Source organism: Hyposmocoma kahamanoa, unplaced genomic scaffold, assembly GCF_003589595.1.
Source record: "Hyposmocoma kahamanoa isolate Upper Pololo Valley unplaced genomic scaffold, ASM358959v1 63, whole genome shotgun sequence".
Taxonomy (NCBI): Eukaryota; Metazoa; Arthropoda; class Insecta; order Lepidoptera; family Cosmopterigidae; genus Hyposmocoma; species Hyposmocoma kahamanoa.
Window position 1 is genome coordinate 11,173,368 of NW_020653851.1, and position 22,357 is coordinate 11,195,724.

Here is a 22,357-nt window from a genome sequence, read left to right on the forward strand (position 1 = left end):
TCGCCATCGCCACTCATGCGATTGCGATCGGTATTTCGAGCACGAGTGACTCGTGCTCGGACACGAGATTTTTTTTAAAGGTGTACTTTTTTTTTTGAGAGACAACTACAATCAATGGTAAATGTAAAGTCATGGTATTTCATGGTATGTATCCATATTATTTTCGTAAATATTAATTACAATGCATTTTCATTAAAATGTATACAAAAAAGGGTAATTATCACGGCCTTGTACATTAAACTGGACCGCGCACTGAGTTAATAAAACGAGCCGAGTGAGAGGCTTCAAAGTAGTAATGCGTCTCGGCTGAAATTCAGAGACGATATTTGAGTTTGAGAACGTGCTCCCAAATGTCAATATAGCGTCTTAGCGTGAACATTCGCTCTGGGAAAAAAAGCGCGGGAAACTTCGACCTGAACGACGCGATTTTTTATTATAAATTTTTAAAATCATATATTGTTCGTTAAATAACTTTCTTCAAACGGCTTTACGATGGGGAAGCGTAAGAGGAAGAAGGGAAAAGACGGAGAAGAAGAAAGCCGACAAAACACAGATTCGGACAACGACTCCATATCCTCCACCAGTACCGCTGCAAATAAATACGAACCTTTCAGAGTACTGAACTATACACGTAGTTACCCTGAAAATGGGGGTAACTTCGAATATATAGTATTTTTTGAGTCCACAGATCCCGGGAAACCGATAGGCGACAGGGACATGATGGGTATGTCCACTTCCCTAAAAAGGTATAATAAGGGAGTTAAGCAATTGGTAAGAATTAACAAATATAAAATAGGAGTCATATTTGAGCGAGCTTCGTTTGCTAATGCTGCCCTCACAAACACCAAATATTTGGATTCATATAAAATGAAAGCGACAATTCCTGCAGGAGCCACAGAGGTGACAGGAGTCATCTCACACGTTCCAATCAATCTATCGAACCAAGAAATATATGACACCATCTCCAGTACAAAACACATAGTACAAATAAGACGTTTTATGAGACGAAATAAAGTTGACAATGATTTTCAGATTACTCCTACCCTAACCGTGTCCATTACCTTTTCCTGCCCAGTCCTGCCAGAATCCATAGACCTCAACAGTTGGCGTTTTGATGTAAAACCCTACATCCCACCAGTGAAGCAATGCCTACGGTGCCTCAGGTATGGTCACATTGGCAAATTTTGTAAGAACTCAGAAAGATGCTCAGTATGTGGAGGCAACCACAACTTCAAAACATGTACGATAGACACTAAAGACGCTACCTGCTTACATTGTCAGGGTCGGCATATAGCTATATCGAAGGAGTGTCCAGTAAAAATACAAAAATTAAAACAAAACACAGATTTGTTTCAAAAGAGAGCATATTCCGCAGTAGTCAATGAAAAGTCATTTCCCTCCCTACATAGAAAAGTTTCACAAACTGATCAATTTATTTCCCTATTAAACTCAGAAAAAATTTTAGACATTTTATTAAATTCAATAGTTAAATTAATATCCCTCAATAAATTGAATCAAAAAGAAATCAATTCAAAATCCATCAAAGATATCCTCATAGAGACATTTAATGTAGAAAAACAAAATAACATATTACACTAATGGACAGTCTGAACATAGTTCAATGGAATGCTCAGAGCTTAATGTGCCATAGACATATTTTTTCACAATTTTTATATGAGAACAATATTCACATTGCAGTAATTTGTGAAACGTGGCTAAAACCACATCACAAAATAAGATTTAAAGAATATAACTTGGTTAGGTTAGATTCAGGCAACACTCATAATGGTGTAGCCATACTAATTCACAATAAATTAAATTACACTAGTATACAAACAAAATATGATGATTCACTTCAAAATATTGCTATTAGATTAAAATATTGTAATAAAGAATTATCTATAATAAGTCTATATAGTCCAGGTAATTGCACTCTTCAGTTTTCAAAGAAAAAGTTAAATAATCTCATCCGTAATATTCCGGAACCAATATTTCTAGCAGGTGACTTTAATGCCCACCACCTGCTTTGGGGATGTTCATCTATCGATGCTAGGGGTCGTGACATCTATGAAAGTTCAGATGAAAATGGTTTGGTCATACTTAATAATGGACATCCTACAACTGTTGGCTCACACATTTGGCAGCCCAATGCCTTGGATTTAACCATTGTTTCGCCTTCTTTGGCTCTTAATTCTGACTGGATAGTAACTGATGACCCACTTGGTAGCTTTCATTTACCTGTAATAACAAAATTATTAATTAAGGACAATTCTCATGATTCTGTACCTAATTATCAAAACAATATACCTTTTCCTCATCATTTAAGTAGTAGAAACATTGATTTTAAAAAATATACAATGGTGTTAGATAGTTTGATGTCAAACCATAACTTCGACCTTTCCAATCCATTAAAGTCATATTCAGAATTAACTGCCATTATTAATGTAACTGCAGAACAATCTACTTTAATTCAACACAAGTGTGCACCTTCACATATATATCACTCCTTGACAAAACCTAAAAAACAAAGGATACCTTTGGCTTGGTGGAATCAAAACTGTGCAAATGCTGTAAAAGATGTCAAACAAACATACTTAAATTTTAAAGCAGATCCAAGTGAAGTAAATTACTTGACTTTTAAACAAAAACAGGCACAAAGGAAACTGATTTTAAATAATGAGAGAAAATTGAGCTGGTATTCTCTAACTGAAACATTCAACAGAACAACTCCTTTATCATATATCTGGTCTATGATGAGAAAATTTAATAAGAAACCCAAAAGCACTAATGTCATAACCAACATAGACTTGATCAATAATTTTCTTAAGAAATATACACCAGACACCGTTGAGTCTCCATTGAATTTAATTGAACAGTCTGTACCAGCTTCTCACTCTGAATACTTAACAAATCAGTTTACACTAGGGGAGTTTAATGCAGCGATATCTTCACGGAGAGATACAGCTTGCGGACTTGACGGTATTCCATACAAGATGTCAAAGTTATTGGCCTGTATGATTCATAATTATCCTTATCCTTATCTGGTTTAAGTGCAGGGATGAGACAATCTGTTTTCCACTGTGTTGGTATTAAATCTGTAGCCCATAGAGAATTATAAATATTCAGTATTACTTTTCTAGAATCTATACTGGCATACTTTAGCATCTTGTATGGGGAAAATATTTGAACAACTTTTAAAACAGAGATTAGAATTCTATATAGAACATAATAATATATTACCCTCTAACCAGTTTGGTTTTAGAAAAGGTAGATCTGCTAGAGAGAGTATAACTCATCTTCAATTAGATATTTTTCATTCTTTTAAACAACACAATACATTGTTCGCAATTTTTTTCGATATCATCGGTGCGTTTAATAATGTCAATCTTCACATACTGTCAAAAGAGTTAATGTTGCTAGGATTACCTAAAAAAATCGTACTATGGATTTTTAAGTTTTTGCATGGACGAGAAGTTTATGCCAAGGTTAAAAATTATCTGATTGGCCCCAGAGAATCTTTTAAAGGTGTATGTCAAGGTGGGATATTAAGCCCTTTAGTGTTTCTGTTGTATATAAACAAGCTCAACTATGTTTTGGGTTCAGAAGTAAGCAACCTGCAATATGCTGATGATCTTGTGGTTTATTCCTCAGGCTCAGATTTACAATTGACTATAAACAAATTAAATCTTGCTTTAAGTAAATTAAATAATTATTTCAAATATTTAAACTTAGACATAAATGCTGATAAGACCAAAGTAGTTATTTTTAATGGAGTGGGCATTAAACGAAAACATTACAAACTTTTTTATAATAATTTAGAATTATCTTTTGCAGACTCCGTAAGATTTTTAGGTGTTACTTTTATGAAAAACATGTCCTGGAATAAATATGTCGAGCACATTACCGCACGAGCTTCAAAGGCATTAAATATTTTAAAATCATTATCATCAACCTATTGGGGTTCAGATCCCAAAATACTATTGAATTTGTATAAGTCTTTAGTACGCAGTCACTTCGAATATGGTTTCCTTTGCTACGCATCAAATGATAAGTTGGTCCAGAAATTGGATATTCTCCAGAACCACAGCTTAAGAACTATTACAGGTGCTTTCAGAACTACTCCAATTAATTCCTTGCAGGTGGAATGTAATGTTCCCCCTTTAATCCTGCGATTTAAATATCTAAAATTTAATTTTCTTCTCCATTTATGTTCGTTAGATCCAAATCTTCTTTTAAAAAAAATATATAATTTATATAATTCCTTTTCCTTTCGTGAACTATCTTCTTCCGTTCCGTTATCTGCCCCGTTTATTCTTCATGACTTTTTATACATAAATGAAATAAAACTGCGCAATAAACTATATACAAGTGAACAGAACTGGACTTGTTTTAATGGAAGCTACGAAAGCAAATATATTACCATCCCTATTCACATTGACCTAAACTTGAAAACCAAAGAAGAAATATATCAGAAAATTTTCACTTTTAAAGATTTGATACCAATTTACACGGATGGTTCAAAGTCGGCATTTACCTCTTCATTTGCTTTTTACGTACCACATTTAAAATTCGGTTACGGAGAGAAGCTAACAGAATGTTTTAGTATCTTTTCTGCGGAATCTCTGGCTATTCTTAAAGTTCTCCAGTTTATAAAACAAAGCAAACAAACTAACAGATGGCTTATTGTGACGGATAGTATGAGCGTCTTAAAGTCTCTACAAAGCACAACTATGAATAGCAAAGTTAATTTTATTATTTACGATATTAAGGAAATGTGGTTGCAACTACGTAATGACAACATTCACGTGCAATTTATGTGGACACCGGCGCATGTAGGTGTGAGAGGCAATGAAAGCGCAGATTTCCTTGCGAAAACAGCATGCAACTTCAATGGATGCCAGGACACTGATGAGGGCACCACTGTCTCATATGGTGTCCATTATACAGACCTAATATCCAAGATCAAGAAAGATATCCTCTCTGAATGGTTTACTCGTTGGAACGATATTAAAATACGTAAAGGTTCTTGGTACGCTTCAATTAATCAAGATATTGGGAAAAAACCTTGGTTTTCCAAATCACAACAATACAAAGGAAGAAAATTTTATACTGTTATATCTCGTTTACGATTTGGCCACTGTCGCATCAATGCTCATTTACATAGGATGAAAATAGCCCTGTCGCCTAAATGCACAGAATGCAACTTAGACTTTGATCAAACACTGGACCATATAATATTTGACTGCCCCAATTATAATATTCAGCGCTTAGCCTTAATTGATAAGCTAATATCTATTTACCAACCTTCGAGTCCGATCCCGCGCGGTACTCAAGAACTTCTCAAGAATCCTGAAACTTACAATCATATTTATAATTTCATTTGTTCTACAATAGAAGATCTTTAGAATGGATTTTGCATTAATCGGAATTGTCGATCACTGGACTTGACGAACACTCGGAGTTGAAATTTTAACCGGAATTGGAACTATACCCTGACTTGACCACCGAAGACGAGGCTTATCGCCTTTAAAATGTATAATGAAATGAAGACTTGGCGTATGCCTTTATTTTTCACCAAAAAAAGAATAATGTACCAAGACTTGGCTGTATGGTGTAAAACCTTTGCCTTTTCCTTTATGGAAAGAAGAAGAAAAAAAAAAACATTCGCTCTGGACCTTTTGGAGGGAAAAGTGTCGTTTTTATTTTGACTTTCAATTATTTCGTGAAATCTAGTTTAAAGTGGAATAGGATAGTGCTATTGTGCCTTTATCGAAGATTAAAACGCGAAATTATACGAATCTCGACCTAAAATACCCATATCGGCCCGTTTTAAGGAATCCCGAGCACAAACTAAAAATACAAGACAGACGGTTAAGTCTTTGGAAAGACAATGTCATAGTAGTGGGGTATGATGCGACGCGGAGGCGGCGAGGAATGTGCTATAGATATTCATTGATAAATTTATGCAATATCTCACTTGCACTTTGAAATTTGTTCATTATCAACTCTTTTGTTCCTTTTACACCTTTCATATAGTTATGTGTAGTATTGTAGTAAAATAGGGACGCCCTCTAATCGATAAAACCGGTGTTAGAGCTGTGCCATACGATTAAAGTATAGAATATTTTTCCGGATTTTGTACGCTCAGGTTCTGGAGATACAAAAATTTTAGGAATGGGGATTAAAATGAGTAAGAATGACTTTTATTTATTTATTTAATACACAGATACTTATACATTAATATATCTTATACCGAACTTAAGTAACAATCTTTATATTTTAATAATACCAATTTCTACGGCTAAAATGTGTACGTGTACCAATGAAATGGCCCCTCTGATGAGGGGGAACAGCGCCCGACCTAGTACATACGATAATGTACAATTTCCGCGCTGTTCCGTGCGACTCAACCACTACTTGGATATAGCTCCGCCCGCATATAATATGGGACACTACTACACTACTCTTATCCAAAAGCAATAACTGCCTCCGTGGCCGAACGGTTACCAAGCCGGACTGCCACGCAGAAGTCTCAGGTTCGATTCCCGGGCCGGGCAAACATTTGTATGGCCTACATTCATTTCTCTCGGAGTGTGGGTGTAAATGTGGTTGTCTATGTGTGTGTCCATGGCTCCCGCGACAAAGGGTTTCCCTAGTGCAGGGCTATGTTGAGTGTGCGCGTTTTTAAAAAAAAAGCCCAAAGTATACAGAAATGCTTACACGTATATGCATATGTATAATTTAATCATATTTGCAAACTGGACTAAGTTCTAGTATGTTTGTCAGAATATGAAAAGCACAAGAGAATAAAAGGACATCAAAAACTACCTACCCACCTCGTAACTATTCTATATAATATTTACAATGTAGACATGAAAGTCTGGTCTAGTATGTTTGCCTAGCTATCAATAATACGAGAGAATAAGAGATTAAAAGCTACCTACTTCCTTTTTTTATTTTAAACATATTGACAACTTTTAGACTTTAAAGTGACGTCTAGTATATTTGCCTGGCCATCATCATTTAAATAAGAGAATGTTAAAAGAGGACGTTAAAAACTACCTACTTACGTTGTAACTCAGTAACTATTCTATACATATTTACAATTTAGACTTGAAAATCTGGTCTTGTATGTTTGTTTAGCTATCATTAACAACAGGGAATAAGAGGACATAAAAGCTACCTACTTACTTTGTGATTTTACACATATTTACAATCTTTAGTTCTTAAAGTGAGTTCTAGTATACTTGTCTGGCTATCATTTATAAAAGAGAATTTATAAAAGAGACATTAAAAACTACCTATTTTGTGATTCTATACATATTTACAATTTTTAGTCTTCAAAGTGAGGTGTAGTATGTTTGCGTGGCTATTATTTATACAAGATAATAAAAGGACAAGTAAACTACCTACCCATTTTGTAACTCAGTAACTATTCTATACATATTTACAATTTAGACTATAAAGAGAGGTCTAGTATGTTTGTCTGCGTATCAAAACACAAGAATAAGAGGACATTAACAACCTACCTACTTTGGAAATTAGTAACTAGTCTATACACAGTTAAAACTTAAAGACTTTAAAGTCAGATCTAGTATGTTTGCCTGGCTATCATTTATACAAGATAATAAGAGAACGTTAAAAACTACCTACCCACTTTGGAACTCAGTAATTATTCTATATACAGTTCAAACTTAAGACTTGAAAGTCAGATTTAGTATGTTTGCCTGACTATCATTTATACAAGAGAATAAGAGGACGTTAAAAACTACCTACTTACTTTGTGACTTAGTAACTATTCTCTACATATTTACAATATTAAGACTTGAAAGTCTTGTATGTTTGCCTAGTTATCATTAATACAAGAGAATAAGAGTACATTAATAACTACCTACTTATTTTGTGATTCTATACATATTTACAAGGTTTAGTCTTTATAGTGAGGTCTAGTATATTTGTCTGGCTATCATTTATACAAGAAAATAAGAGGACATTAAAAGCTACCTACTTACTTTGTAGCCATTCTATACATATTTACAATTTAGACTTAGCCTGAACCTATATATGCTTACATATCATTTAAATGATAACCAATAAATTACATAAGTCGAGTAGAGCTAATAACAATTACAATTAAATAGTACCTAACTAATCACAACAATCAACATAAACGTATAGAATATAAACAGAAAATTCTAAAGACGGAATGGGCGGCCACAATGGAACTGCAAACACTCTAGATCTAAAAGAATTGCTAATCAAAATCGAACAAATAAGTAAAATAAAGAAATTGTGCCGCATCGACTGAAAAAATTTGCCATTGAATTTTACAATAAACATGACATAACAAAATCAAGTACTATAATTACGAAATGGCAAACTTGTTCTAGTATGTTTGTCGAAATATGAAACGCACAAGAGAATAAAAGGACATCAAAATCTACCTCCCACCCCGTAACTATTCTATATAATATTTACAATGTAGACATGAAAGTCTGGTCTTGTATGTTTGCCTAGGTATCATTAATACGAGAGAATAAGAGGACATTAAAATTACCTACTTCTTTTTTGATTCTATACATATTGACAATTTTTAAACTTAAAAGTGAGGTCTAGTATATTTGCCAGGCCATCATCATTTATATAACAGATTGAGAGGACGTTAAAAACTATCTACTTACGTCGTGCCTCAGTAATTACTCTATACATATTTACAATTTAGACTTGAAAATCTGGTCTTGTATGTTTGCCTAGCTATCATTAATACAAGAGAAAAAGAGGACATTAAAAACTACCTACTTAATTTGTGATTTTGCACATATTTACAATTTTTACTTCTTAAAGTGATGTCTAGTATATTTGGCTGGCATTCATTTATACAAAAGAATAAGATTACATTAAAACTACCTATTTTGTGATTCTATACATATTTACAATTTTTAGTCTTTAAAGTGAGGTCTAGTATGTTTACCTGGCTATCATTATACAAGATAATAAGAGGACATTTAAACTAGGTACCTACCCATTTTGTAACTCAGTAACTATTCTATACATATTTTCAATTTAGACTGTAAACAGAGGTCTAGTATGTTTGTTTGCGTATCAAAACACAAGAGAATAAGAGGACATTAACAACCTACCCACTTTGGAAATCAGTAACTATTCTATACACAGTTAAAGCTTAAAGAGTTTAAAGTCAGATCTAGTATGTTTGCCTGACTATCATTTATACAAGAGAATAAAAGGACGTTAAAATCTACCCACCCACTTTGGAACTCAATAACTATTCTATATACAGTTAAAACTTAAGACTTTAAAGTCAGATCTAGTATGTTTCCGTGACTATCATTTATACAAGAGAATAAGAGGACGTTAAAAACTACCTACCCACTTTGAAACTCAGTAACTATTCTATACACAGTTAAAACTTAAGACTTTAAAGTCAGATCTAGTATGTGTGCCTGGCTATCATTTATACAAGATAATAAGAGGACGTTAAAAACTACCTACCCACTTTGAAACTCGGTAACTATTCTATATACAGTTAAAACTTAAGACTTTAAACTCAGATCTAGTATGTTTGCCTGGCTATCATTTATACAATATAATAAGAGGACGTTAAAAAGTACCTACCCACTTTGGAACTCAGTAATTATTCTATATACAGTTAAAACTTAAGACTCTAAAGTCAGATCTAGTATGTTTGCCTATCATTTATACAAGAGAATAAGAGAACGTTAAAAACTACCGACTTGCTTTGTGACTTAGTAACTATTGTATACATATTTACAATATTAAGACTTCAAAGTCTGGTCTTCTATGTTTGCCTAGCTATCATTAATACAAGAGAATAAGAGTACATTAATAACTACCTACTTACTTTGTGATTCTATACATATTTACAAGGCTGAGTCTTTATAGTGAGGTCTAGTATATTTGCCTGGCTATCATTTATACAAGAGAATAAGGAGACATTAAAAGCTACCGACTTACTTTGTAGCTATTCTATATATATTTACAATTTAGACTTATCCTTAACCTATGTATGCTTACATACCATTTAAATTAATAATTAATAAATTACATCAGTCAAGTCGAGCTAATAACAATTATAATTAAATAGTACTAAACTAATCACAACAATCAACATAAACCTATAGAACACAAAAGGAAAACTCTAGGGACGGAATGGGCAGCAACAATGGAACTGCAAAGACTCTACTACTCTCAAAGTCGAACAAAAAATAAAATGAAAAAGTTGTGTCGCTTCGAGTGAAAACATTTATCATTGAGTTTTACGACAATCTTGAGATAACAAAATCAAGTACTATAATCAACGAAATGGCAAACTTGATAACAATAAAATAAACAACAAATATAAAAATAATTAAATAGAAATTAAGAACTGCGCAATCTAGTTGATCTATAACTTAAACCTTTACTTTGGATCAAGTTTTCCGTTTCTGCTGCCTTTGGTCTCGAATCAACATTGTGTATTCTTCTATTAAAATTGATGCACCATTGTCTACCTTGCATTTTTATAACGTAAAGGAAAAAAGCAGTTAAAAAATTTTTCTTGTGTCGCGAGCAGGTAAACCAAGCTGTATTAGTATTTTTCTGCAAAATTGAGAGTAATTCTGGGTAAACGTAAACATAGCAAATTTGTGGCAAAAATTTATCGATTAAGTAAATACTCTCCCATAATAATGAACTAATGTTTTTTGAAGGATAATAGAGTGTTTGTTTTTCTAAATTATATTCTCGATTAGCAATTAACGTGTGAAACGGTTGAACATCTGTAGACAACAATGCATCTTTACAAAGGTCGCAGTCAACACACTGCAATTTAGGCAACAGGCAGCGACAAATTGCACCAGCGATGTATGACACACTATTGGTTTGCATAACATTTTCTTATGGGATAGAGTCTATTAATTCACAATTAATCACAATTACCTCGGAATCGATATTGTTAGAGACTGTCTGTCTGTTACGTTGTACCAAATTTGTCAAAGTTCCTAACATTGCATCATCATCAGTGGCGCAGTTTGTGTATAATGATTTTCCAGATGAGATGTTATTGATCAACAACGTTTTGTAGGCTGAGATAAAGTGGGTGCAATCCGGATTGGTATTGAAACCACCATGAGCTCTAATCTGCCCAAAAAAATTTTCAAGTGGATCTTGATTTAAACGTCTCAGATTTAAGAATTTCACTCCCTCTAATCTAGACAAATCAGTCCATAAATGCTTAATGCTTTTAATGTCGTGTACAAAATGTTTAAGGCTAATAGGGTTACTTTCCCTAGGATCTGAGGCATCAAATCTCATTGAATTTATTTTCTTCACAGCATTATTCCAGAAAGAAAAGTGTTCGGAATTTAATGTCAAAGCTTGTTGCAATTTACCGCGAGTATGGCCAAAACAATTCAGACTATCGAACAAATCATTCATAAATAGCAAAAGTTCTGCTGTGAACAAACCATTTTCAATGTCCACTCCAGGTACAGCATATCCGTGTTCTTCTTGTACAAAAAGTAGTGACTTCATGTATAGATCCAGAGACGTGGCCACCTGTCTGCTGAAAACCTGAGCTGCTAGTTTGACCTGAAAAGTGAAATTCAGATTGTTTTTTATTAAGGTCATAAAATAAAAACATAATTAATACTTATATAGTTCCTATTCTAGAAAAAATTAAAATATTTACATATAATTTTTCTAAAATAGGAACATAACTATTTTTCTTCATTATCTTTATTCATTTTAATTTCATTGACAGGTAAGGACAATCTTTTAATTGTGCATTTCAATAAATTTTTCTTCTTAATTAAAGTCTTTTGGATTCAATCTCATGCTGAAAACTAAATTTTCACTAAGGATTTGTTTTTATAACAACATATCTGCAGCACATAAAATACGTAAAATTCAAGATAATACCATTTCAAAACGTAAAACCCGACACATCAATGAAACCGTCGCAGTGTATTTTGACCTGAAAAATGGACTTGCTTTTTTTATTCGCCTATTCGATAGAGAAAGTTATGCAGAAACCAAGAAAAGAACTCCCGTGTGTCAACTTTGTGTATTAATGAAGATATAATGGTGGTTCCAGCCTGGGTGTTCTGGGTAAAGGATACTAGTCCTGAGTGGTTTTCTTTGCTCAGTACTCATAGTACAGGAAAATCCCTAGCTGGAGAACAAGTAATTGGTATGGTTAATGTAGACAGTGGTGTTACCAGCGATCGGAATTGAGGTAGTTAAATAACTTAAGCTTCGATTAAACGTAAAAAATAATGTGGACATTCCCTTCTATAAATCCCGGAACTTCTCGGTGATTATATTTGAAAAGGCGTATTATTTATAAAAATGTTTCAAAAAAAATATTATAATAGTTGTGTTTCTATAGGTGCGTACTGCAAAAGATTGTACTAGTACATTTGCGACAAATTATTTCCTATTGAAAATTTACTACATATTATTATCTCAAAAAATAATATAGTTGCGTTTACATAGGTTTTTACAAAAAAAAATCCAAGACAACTTTCCACTTTGCACACATATTTCGCTGTAGAAGATTCTTTCACACGTACGAGAACAAGTTATAAAACAAACAATAGACACCTTTGCCTTTATTAAATCTTGGCGGTGTAGTATAAGAATTGTTATTGTTAAGCACCATGTATTTACATCTATGTTATAATTTATTATAGGCAGTTTTAATCAAGCATCGAGTTGTCTCATTCGTTTCCGTCTTACGCTCTCCCTACATGGCGACTCTGCCATTTTTGGGATATAGCTAGTTCCCGGTTACAGTTTGGCTCAACGGACTTAAAATGTATATTATTTATTCTAATCGACACTTAGCTCACACGGACGTAAACGTGACGTTTACGTGGACGTAAATTTTAGTGCAAAAAATGTGTAACTCAAAAATACCTGAAAAACCGGAAGTCACCGCACAAGTCGGTGTTAACAACCAAATTAGAAACAATCATATCGTGACCAATGTTGGAATCATTTCGTGGTCCATGGTGGCAATTATTATAATACTGTTAATGGTTGGAGCTATCGTTATGATCCGGTATTGTGTGAAGTGCTTCAATAAAAGAGTGCAGCGAGGCGTTGATGCAGGTATAATACGGTTAAACAAAATGTAAAAAGGAGCGAGCATTCCTTGTAACGATGACGACCCCGATTCCTTATGAAGAAACCTGAGTCGCAAGATGTTCCTGTCACGAAGCAAATTGCTTTGATAAACCAGTGTACTAGTGAGTGAAAACCCCATTCAATATCAGTGTAAGTGTGGTGAAAATTATGAAAATTTAAGTGCGAAAAAAAAATTTTTTTTTATTAAACAGTTATACTACATTATAATACGTACATTATAGACTTTAAGTATATAATATGAATAGTATCAAAATATAGGTAAGTGCGATTTTATGTATGTCAGAATATCTGGAAAATTTAAATGAAGAACTTTCAATGGTTAGAACCATTGACTTACAAATAAATGGACGACGGGTCTAATACAAAAACCACGAAAAAAATGTCCCAAGTCAACCTATTCGAAATTTAAATTGTAATGTCATCGCAGTATCGCGCTGTCAGTAGAACAAATGAAGACTAAAGCGGAGTGTCGCGCTCTGTATACGATTTTAGCGCCTTAGAAGTGCGGACACTTTTTAGCGCGGACCCGACGTCCATATAATTGTAAGTCAATTGTTAGAACCTACTTAATTAAAATTGGACCTAAAAGACGATGTGGAAAAATAATTGAAACGAAATTGTAGAGGCAAACGAATTATTAGAACAATATAATACTTATATAGATGCTATTACTAAGGTATATCATTTAAAAAGTAAACAAGAAAAAATTTTAATTGATAAATATTGTCAGGATACCTCACTGCACTTAAAGTTATTGTACAGTGAGGTAAAGAATCTTTGCAATATAAAAAAAGAAAGTAAAGAAATAATATTAAAAATGGCAACGTTCGATCTGAAGGTCGCGTTAAGACTTCTGCCAGTCATGACTGACAAAGAAGAAAATACGAAAGAATTAATTGATAGTATTGAGTACTATGCTACTACCTTAGATAACGAATCGAATAAAAAATTAATTTCTTTTATTTTAAAAACCAGGCTGTCTCAATCGGGTAAGCTAAAATTATCTAGTAAATACGAGAATATATCAGAATTACTGACCGATGTGTGCAAACAATTATTACCAAGAAAATCAGCATCGGCTATACAAAAGAAACTTCAAACATGTAAGCAAAATGAACGCTGTTGCTGATTTTGGCAAGGAAATTTCTGAATTGTTCGCGGATTCAACTATTACCCAATCGGACGGAAATTCTGATCATTATAATGTTCTGCGCCCGTTAAACGAAAATTACGCAATTAAACGGTTTGCCGACGGGCTTAGAAACCGTAGAACAAGTACAATAATTGCAGCGCGTGATTTTAATACACTAAAAGACGCTATTCAAGCAGCGCAAGATGAAGAGATCACGACAATTTCCTCAGCGTATGTAATGGGCATGTCCGCTCAACCCCGTGGATTTACACCCCCCCACCGAGCAGCGAAAGCGCGCGGAGGACACAGAGGATACGCGCGAGGGCAGTCCGCCGTAAAGGTAAATACACCAAATTATTATTACAGACGGCCACAGAACTCTTATCACCCAAGAAACCCAAGAGTGTTTTCTCGTGGAAACTCGTACAGGGGTAGGTATCAGGGCAATCGCCGTCAATTATCCCATAGGAATGTGAACTTTATATCCACGACAGGTGACCCCTGCATGGCAACGTAACGTGACCGTGATGAATCAGAGCAAGCAAACGCGTCACATTTGAATCATTTTTTTCGAGTATGACTATGTATTTATGTGCAACAGCTTATGTAAAGTATGTATTAATTTGGACAGGCATGAACACAACAAAAGCGAATGGCTAATCGACACCGGCGCTTCGATTTCAGTTGTCAAGCACGATAGAGTAAAATGTTTACGCATTCCATTCCACAAAGAAAAACTTTAGGTCAACGGCGTTGGTGGAAGCGTACAGTCAGAAGGATATATTTATTTACAGCTCAAAATTGATACCTACACTATAAAACATAAATTTTATGTATTTGATAAAATGCCATTCAAAACTGATGGAATTTTAGGGCTAGATTTTTTAACAAAGTACAAAGCAGTTGTAGACTTCGAATTAAATGAATTAAGAATTTGTAATTTAGAGAGACCTGTCACATTACCCATTACTTACTTGAAACAAGATAGTTCATATTTAACAATTCTAGCAAGAAGCGAATCAATTCATTATGTGGACACGAAGTTAAAACAGGAATGTGTCATTAGTTCTCAAGAATTATGTCACGGAGTATACATTGCTAACATTATAGTACAGCCGCATAATGGTAAGGTACCTTTTAAAATAATGAATACACGAAATGAGGATGTAATTTTGAATTATTTTAATTTAAATGTTTCTAAGTTAAGTGATTATTATTTATGTAACTTTAATAAGTCGAATATGAACGCAGAGAGGGTTAAGTCTTTGTTTTCTTTACTAAAATTTGAAAATCTAAATGAGGAAGAACAAAAGTCTATTGAAAACATTTGTGCCAAATTTCCAGACGTCTTTCACGTACCAGGAGATAAATTGACAACGATTTCATTATACGACCATACTATTGAATTAAAGCCACATACTACTCCTGTTTACGTAAAGCCGTATCGTTTACCACAAAGTCAAAAATCGGAAATAGATAAAGAAATAAAAAGTATGCAAGCCGATGGAATAATAGAGGAATGTAGGAGTGCCTGGTCGAGTCCATTGTTACTAGTACCTAAAAAGCTAGATTCAACGGGTATTAAAAAATGGCGTGTAGTAATTGACTACAGAAAATTAAATGAAAAAGTTCAAGATGACAAGTTTCCTCTGCCAAATATTTCAGACATTCTAGACTCGTTATCTGGTGCAATGTATTTCACTACTTTAGCTCTCTATCAAGGATTTTATCAAATAAAATTAAATAAAAACAGTCGACAATACAATGCATTCACAACAACCAAAAATCAATATCAAATGACTAGATTACCAATGGGACTAAAAACTAGTCCCAATGCGTTTTCTAGAATGATTACGATTGCTATGTCGGGATTTAATTACACCCTAAACAGCCTTTTATTTTATGGAAATAACCAGTACGTCAAGTTATGCATTTGAAAAGATTTATTTAGACATATTTGGTCCTCTGCCTACAGATAATTTTTTTTGCCGGTCATTCTTACTTTCTCACGTTACAGTGCGAACTATCAAAGTTCATAGAGGCATATCCGCTACACACAAAAGATGCTAAATCGGTTGCATCTGCTTTTGTAAATAATTTTATTTTGCGTTTTGGCATACCCAGGGAAATTGCAACAGATCGTGGATCTGAATTTATTTGAAACACAATGGACGAATAAATATCGAACGAAGAAATATCGGGAAAATAAAAAGAAGTTATACCGTGGTAAGAAACCTGTTACTAGTGATAATCATTTACAATGGACGAAGTTTGTAAACTATTAAAAATTAAGAAGCTTACTTCAACAGCGTACCACCACCAGTCCATAGGAGCGCTCGAGAATACACATAAGACTATAGGTGCGTATTTACGTATTAATTGCCTTAACCGAACATGTTCGTGGAGCAGCTGGCTGTCGTTCTGGTGCTTCGCGTACAATAATACGGTACATACAGAGACAAGGTACACGCCGCATGAACTGGTATTCGGAAAGTCGTGCAAATTGCCGAACAATTTAAATTCCGGTATAGATCCTTTATATAACTACGATGTTATCCACATACATTAAAATATAGATTACAGGTTGCACAGCACGATGCAAGGAAAAACTTATTAGGAAATAAGTTAAAACGGAAGAAGGCCTATGACGTATATGTTAATCCAGAGACGTACACTAAAGGTAATTATCTGCTACTTAAAAATGAAACAGGCAACAAAATAGATAGTACATATTCGGGTCCATTTTTAATTAATGAAGATTTAGGATGTAATGATAAATAATAAGGAAGAAATAGTCCACAAAAATCGCACAAAACCTTATATTATGTAAAATACATAAGTAAAGTAGGTACCCACATAATTAATTTAAGTACCTTATTGTATGCAAAATAATAACTATTATTATAAAATTAATAAAAATAATATATTGCTTTTTGACTACTAAACAAAATAAAATGTAACTAACTATATTACCCTTTGTAACTATGCTATAAGAAAATATATGTATAAGTATTTGTTTTGTATAACGATAGAAATAAAATAGAAATTATATAAATTTTATTTTATTTTTGTAACAGGGAAAGTGTAGTATAAGAATTGTTCTTGTTAAGCACCATCTATGTTATTACTTATTATATGCAGTGTTAATCAAGCATCGAGTTGTCTCATTCGTCTCCGTCGTACGCTCTCTCTACAGCGGTTCTACAAAGAAGTAACTTCTTTCTCTTTCATACAGCATAAAAAGCAGTAACTGCTACCTCTTTCACACAGTACGAAAACAAGATAAGATAAACAATAGAAACTATTGCCGTTATCAAATAGCGTTTTCTATTGTTTGACATCTTGTTTTTACCATTTTGTTATTTAATATAACTGGAAATGCTAGAACTGCTCAACAATGTCGGTTTTATTTCAGACACATATCTTCCCAGGCAGTGTTGGGCGTTAATCAATTATATTTCAATCTGAAATTCAATCAGATTAAAAAATCAATTCAATTGAAATCAATTGCAATTGCGACGTGTCGCAATTGATTTGATTGCAATTGATTTTAATTGCAGTTGATTTCAATAGAATTGATTTTAATTGCAATTATTTTATTTTAGTTGTTCGAAGAAACAATTGAAACCAACAATTAAAACCGAAACTACCGAATAAAAGTGTCATTACGAATATGGATTAGGGGGTGGGTTAGCGCTGGGTTAGATAGTGGGCTCACCCACCCCCTCACCCACCCACTCACTCAAAATCGTGTCCGCCATCTTGGATTTAGAAATGAGTGCCATATTTGTAATGAGCACCCCAAAATACCTTGAAAACGATACCCAACTTGCCATTATTTGAAAACTCGTGCCCGCCATCTTGGATTTAGAAATGAGTGCCATATTCGTAATGAGCACCTCGAAATACCTCGAAAATGATACCCATATTGCATTTACTTGAAAAGTCGTGTCCGCCATCTTGGATTAAGAAATAAATGCTATATTCATAATGAGCACCTCCAAATCCTCGAAAACGATACCCAACTTGCCATTATTTGAAAAGTCGTGCCCGCCATCTTGTATTTAGTAATGAGTGCCATATTCGTAATGAGCAGCCCCAAATACCTCGAAAATGAGACCCAACTTGCCATTATGTGAATAATCGTGCCCGCCATCTTACCTTCTAACACACCTCCTAACTCAAACTTTAGGTAAATTAACTCCCTTAATTCTGTAGCAGTAGGACGTGTGGATTCTAAACCTGCGATAGAAGGATGGATTTCGATATCATTACTAGCACAATGTAGTCCACGCCGAGTGTGTAATGGAAGCTATAACAACAAATAATCTATTTTCGCTTTGTATAACAACCTTTGATATAATTTCTAAGGATATAAGCACTCACTGTATATATACAACAAAAGATATAACAAAAAAAGGCATAATTTCAATGTGTATAATGAACCTTCAGTATAACAAACATTACATATAATGATTAAGTGATATAAAAAACAAATGGTATAAGAAGTACCAGTATAATGTATTAAATAATATAACACAATATTTCGTTTTAGGAATAGTTGAAGCACCCTATATTATATTGATAAGAATTTTTATTTAAATAAATATACAATCGCAAAATACAATTGTGTTTGTATTGCTTTAAGTGCTTTTTGTGTTAAAAAATATATTTATTAAAACTTTAAATAGAATATTTAGTTGCATATACTATTGCTAACCTAACCTAAACTCACAGGAGGAGGTCGAACTAACTAGCAAATGCAAACAAATTCTGTTCTGGCACTTGTCTGCCACTGCCGCGGCACGCTCGCTGCGTTCTTTCAGCTCGCGCAGCTTTATCATATACTAACGTAACCTAAGCCCACAGGAGAAGGTCGTACCAACTAGCAAATGCAAACAAATTCGGTTCTGGCAGCTTTATCATATACTAACCTAACCTAAACGCACAGGAGGAGGTCGAACCAACTAGGAAATGCAAACAAATTAGGTTCATTTTCCATTGCACCTGAACACCACCGGAATTATATTAATAATACATTATACTCAGTAAATGTTATATCTGAAGTGTTTATATAAAATGAACATTATGACATAGGTATATTAGATTGAAATTTGTTATATCAATTGTATATTATACCCCATGATCTTTATATCATGCAAGAATATGTCAAATGTCTGTATACCATAAATTAATTATATCTGTTGAACATTATATTAACTAAAAATATGTCATTTGTTATATATTACAAACTGCACCCGTCCACGCCATTTATTATAGGAATCCAAACAATTTAAAAAGTAAGTAAGATATGACTTTGTACTAAAAGACCCTTAGTTTTGAAAAAAAGCAAATTATCTACTAAAATCTTAATAATTTACCTTCATCTTGTCATATGATTGAGGATTAAGATGCTTGTCAGTCAGTTTAATGGAGCGGGCTTTCCCTGCCCTGCCGTCCACTCTGTACAGCTGCTCCAAGAAGTTCCATTGGGCTCGTGCTCGTTGTCCGTCAAGTAGGAGATCCTTTTTCTGGAAATTGTTACGAAAACATTTTAATAAATGTGGCACATCAAAAATATGGTAGATCACATTGTTATTAATCTTATAGAATATGTTATTTGGATCAGTGCTATTGTTTTGTAATAATTCAGCATGAGTATCTGCTGTCAATGATTTTATGGTTGCAACATTGGCCGAGCCTTGATCACTCACAGTGGCTCGTACACAAAAACCAGTTTTGAAAACAGCAATAATTATTTCTTTAACAATGTTCTTTAAGGTAAATGTTTTAACTCCATCTCTAGCAAAATAAAAGGCAACTGGAAATTTCCATCTACTAAACAGGCCACGTAACATAAATACTAATGCCTTGTCTGCTACATTGGAACTCCTTTGTCCAGAGCCAAGATCTTCAAATCCCTCAATTACCCCAGTGTGAAAATTAAAATGTAAATTTTTATTAATGGCCATTTCATCAAAAAGTAAAACACATTGTTTATCTTTCTCTGACTTGCCTAAGGCAGCATCAGCCAAATGTTGAAAAATAAAATCATTGACTCCAGGTCGCAACGGGACATTAGTCAACAATGAATTTAGCGTGGACTTGGATGGTAGAATAAAAAAAATTCTCAAATGAGCATAACATTTTGGACTTAACTTTGATAAAGAAAGTGAAAATATTTTTTCATCACTGGTGTATCTGCGGCCGTGAGGTTTCACACCTGTTAAACGGAGCTGTGAATCTATTAAAAGCTTTCCAAACTTGTTCAAAGATTTATATTTTTTGATGAATTGTAATGTTTTAGGACAACTAATTAGATTGGATTTGCGCTTTATGTTATAGTACTTACTTTTCCACAAGCGTATCTTAGATTTTAACATTTTATTGTTATCACGCAAAATTTCTTTCCGGGGTGTTACTTCCGATGGCAATAAGCGCACTCTCCTAACTATATCATGTCTACGACTACGGACCACTTTAGAATGTGTACGAACTGGGGTAGTCAGGACAGTGTGAGAATCTTGTGTAACACATTCATGAGAAAACAATGAAGGTTGTATACTAGAGGGCCCGGGGTCGACACCATGTGATTGCACATTATCTGCCTGAGAATCAATTAAAAAAGGTTGAATACCAGAGGTCCCGGGGTCGACACCATGTGATTGAACATTATCTGCCTGAGAATCAATTAAAAAAGGTTGTATACCAGAGGGCCCGGGGTCGACACCATGTGATTGCACATTACCTGCCTGAGAATCAATTAAAAAACTAGATGGTAAAGACACACTCGGATTACTAATATCATAAGACAGATCGTCAGTGGGAGTTAAATGCAATATAGGTATCGCATCTTTTGTCAGTTTATTTTGTTCATTTATATGTTCAGGATAAAAATGTTTAGGGCAGAATCGACAATTTTGAAGTTTCATTGGTTCACGGTCATAGGTTTTCCAAAAATGGGCATGCTTTCTTCCATGCCTCCCATCGTGTTTTATCGGTGTATGGAGCAAGAAAAAGTTTAAAATCCTTTCGTCGACTACTACACCCCGGAATAGCGCATCTGTGAGACATTTTAGAATAAAATAACGAGCAAAAATGTATATGGAATGGAAAATAACACGCGCACGGGTATAGCTATTTAAACCGCAAATAGACCAGGATAAAACAAATAGTTATTGTGAATTATGTAGTTTGATGACTAGATAATAAAATAAGACTTAGCCATATCGTATTTATACAAATCCGTCACGATGAGCACAGTAAATCACAACACAAAACAAAATGACGACAAAATTAGACCATAGGCGCCATGTTTTCTTCCACTTTCCTTCCGAGTGACGTTAGACTGACATATGAATAAAAAGTGTGTAACACACACACACATTGACACAACAGCATTTCCTAATAGAAAGAGAAAAAAAAGTTGGTGAAATGTACAGTTCCATGAGTGCAAGAGGAAGGGATAAGTCGGCTAACGAGCGGCTAACGAAACAAACCGAATGTCCTCGGTTGAGTGGGGCTGATCCCGAGTCAATCCAAGCACGCCGCCTCAATTTGCCTATCCTTTTTGTGGCGGCCATATTTACCTTAGAGGATGGAAAATATTTACAGAAACAAACTTCATGTCCAAAAAAGAATAATGTACCAAGACTTGGCTGTATGGTGTAAAACCTTTGCCTTTTCCTTTATGGAAAGAAGAAAAAAAAAAAATAATTCTTAGCGTGAACTCAATGTTTTTTGTATTCATAGTCGCGCTTTTCTTAGTTAGACCGAACTCTGACTTATCTCACGCTAAGCCAAGCTTGAGTGCGGTATGTTTGAGACACTATGAGGTTAGATTTATGGTGTGAACCGAGTGAAAAAATACAATTCTAAAGTGTTTCTATAAACCCAGTTAATAGCTATTATAAGTGCTTTCTTAATGGAAAACGACCATGATGAATTGTTCGATTTTATCGAAAATGTCGAGAGACTCGGAGAATATGATGTTTTTGAAGATCCAATTCCGCCGACGCACACTGGGGCAAGATACACTTATAACTGGCATTAAATGCT

General features: G+C 34.1%; 1 long non-coding RNA gene across 1 annotated transcript; it reads right to left on the reverse strand.

Moving 5' to 3' along the window:
* Positions 1-1,557: 1,557 nt before the first annotated feature.
* Positions 1,558-5,519, reverse strand: LOC113230339. Its single transcript, XR_003310481.1, has 5 exons — positions 5,492-5,519; positions 5,305-5,355; positions 3,241-3,426; positions 2,308-2,517; positions 1,558-2,238 (listed from the first exon to the last, which is right to left on the reverse strand). It is a non-coding gene; the product is annotated as an uncharacterized LOC113230339 (long non-coding RNA).
* Positions 5,520-22,357: the final 16,838 nt, after the last annotated feature.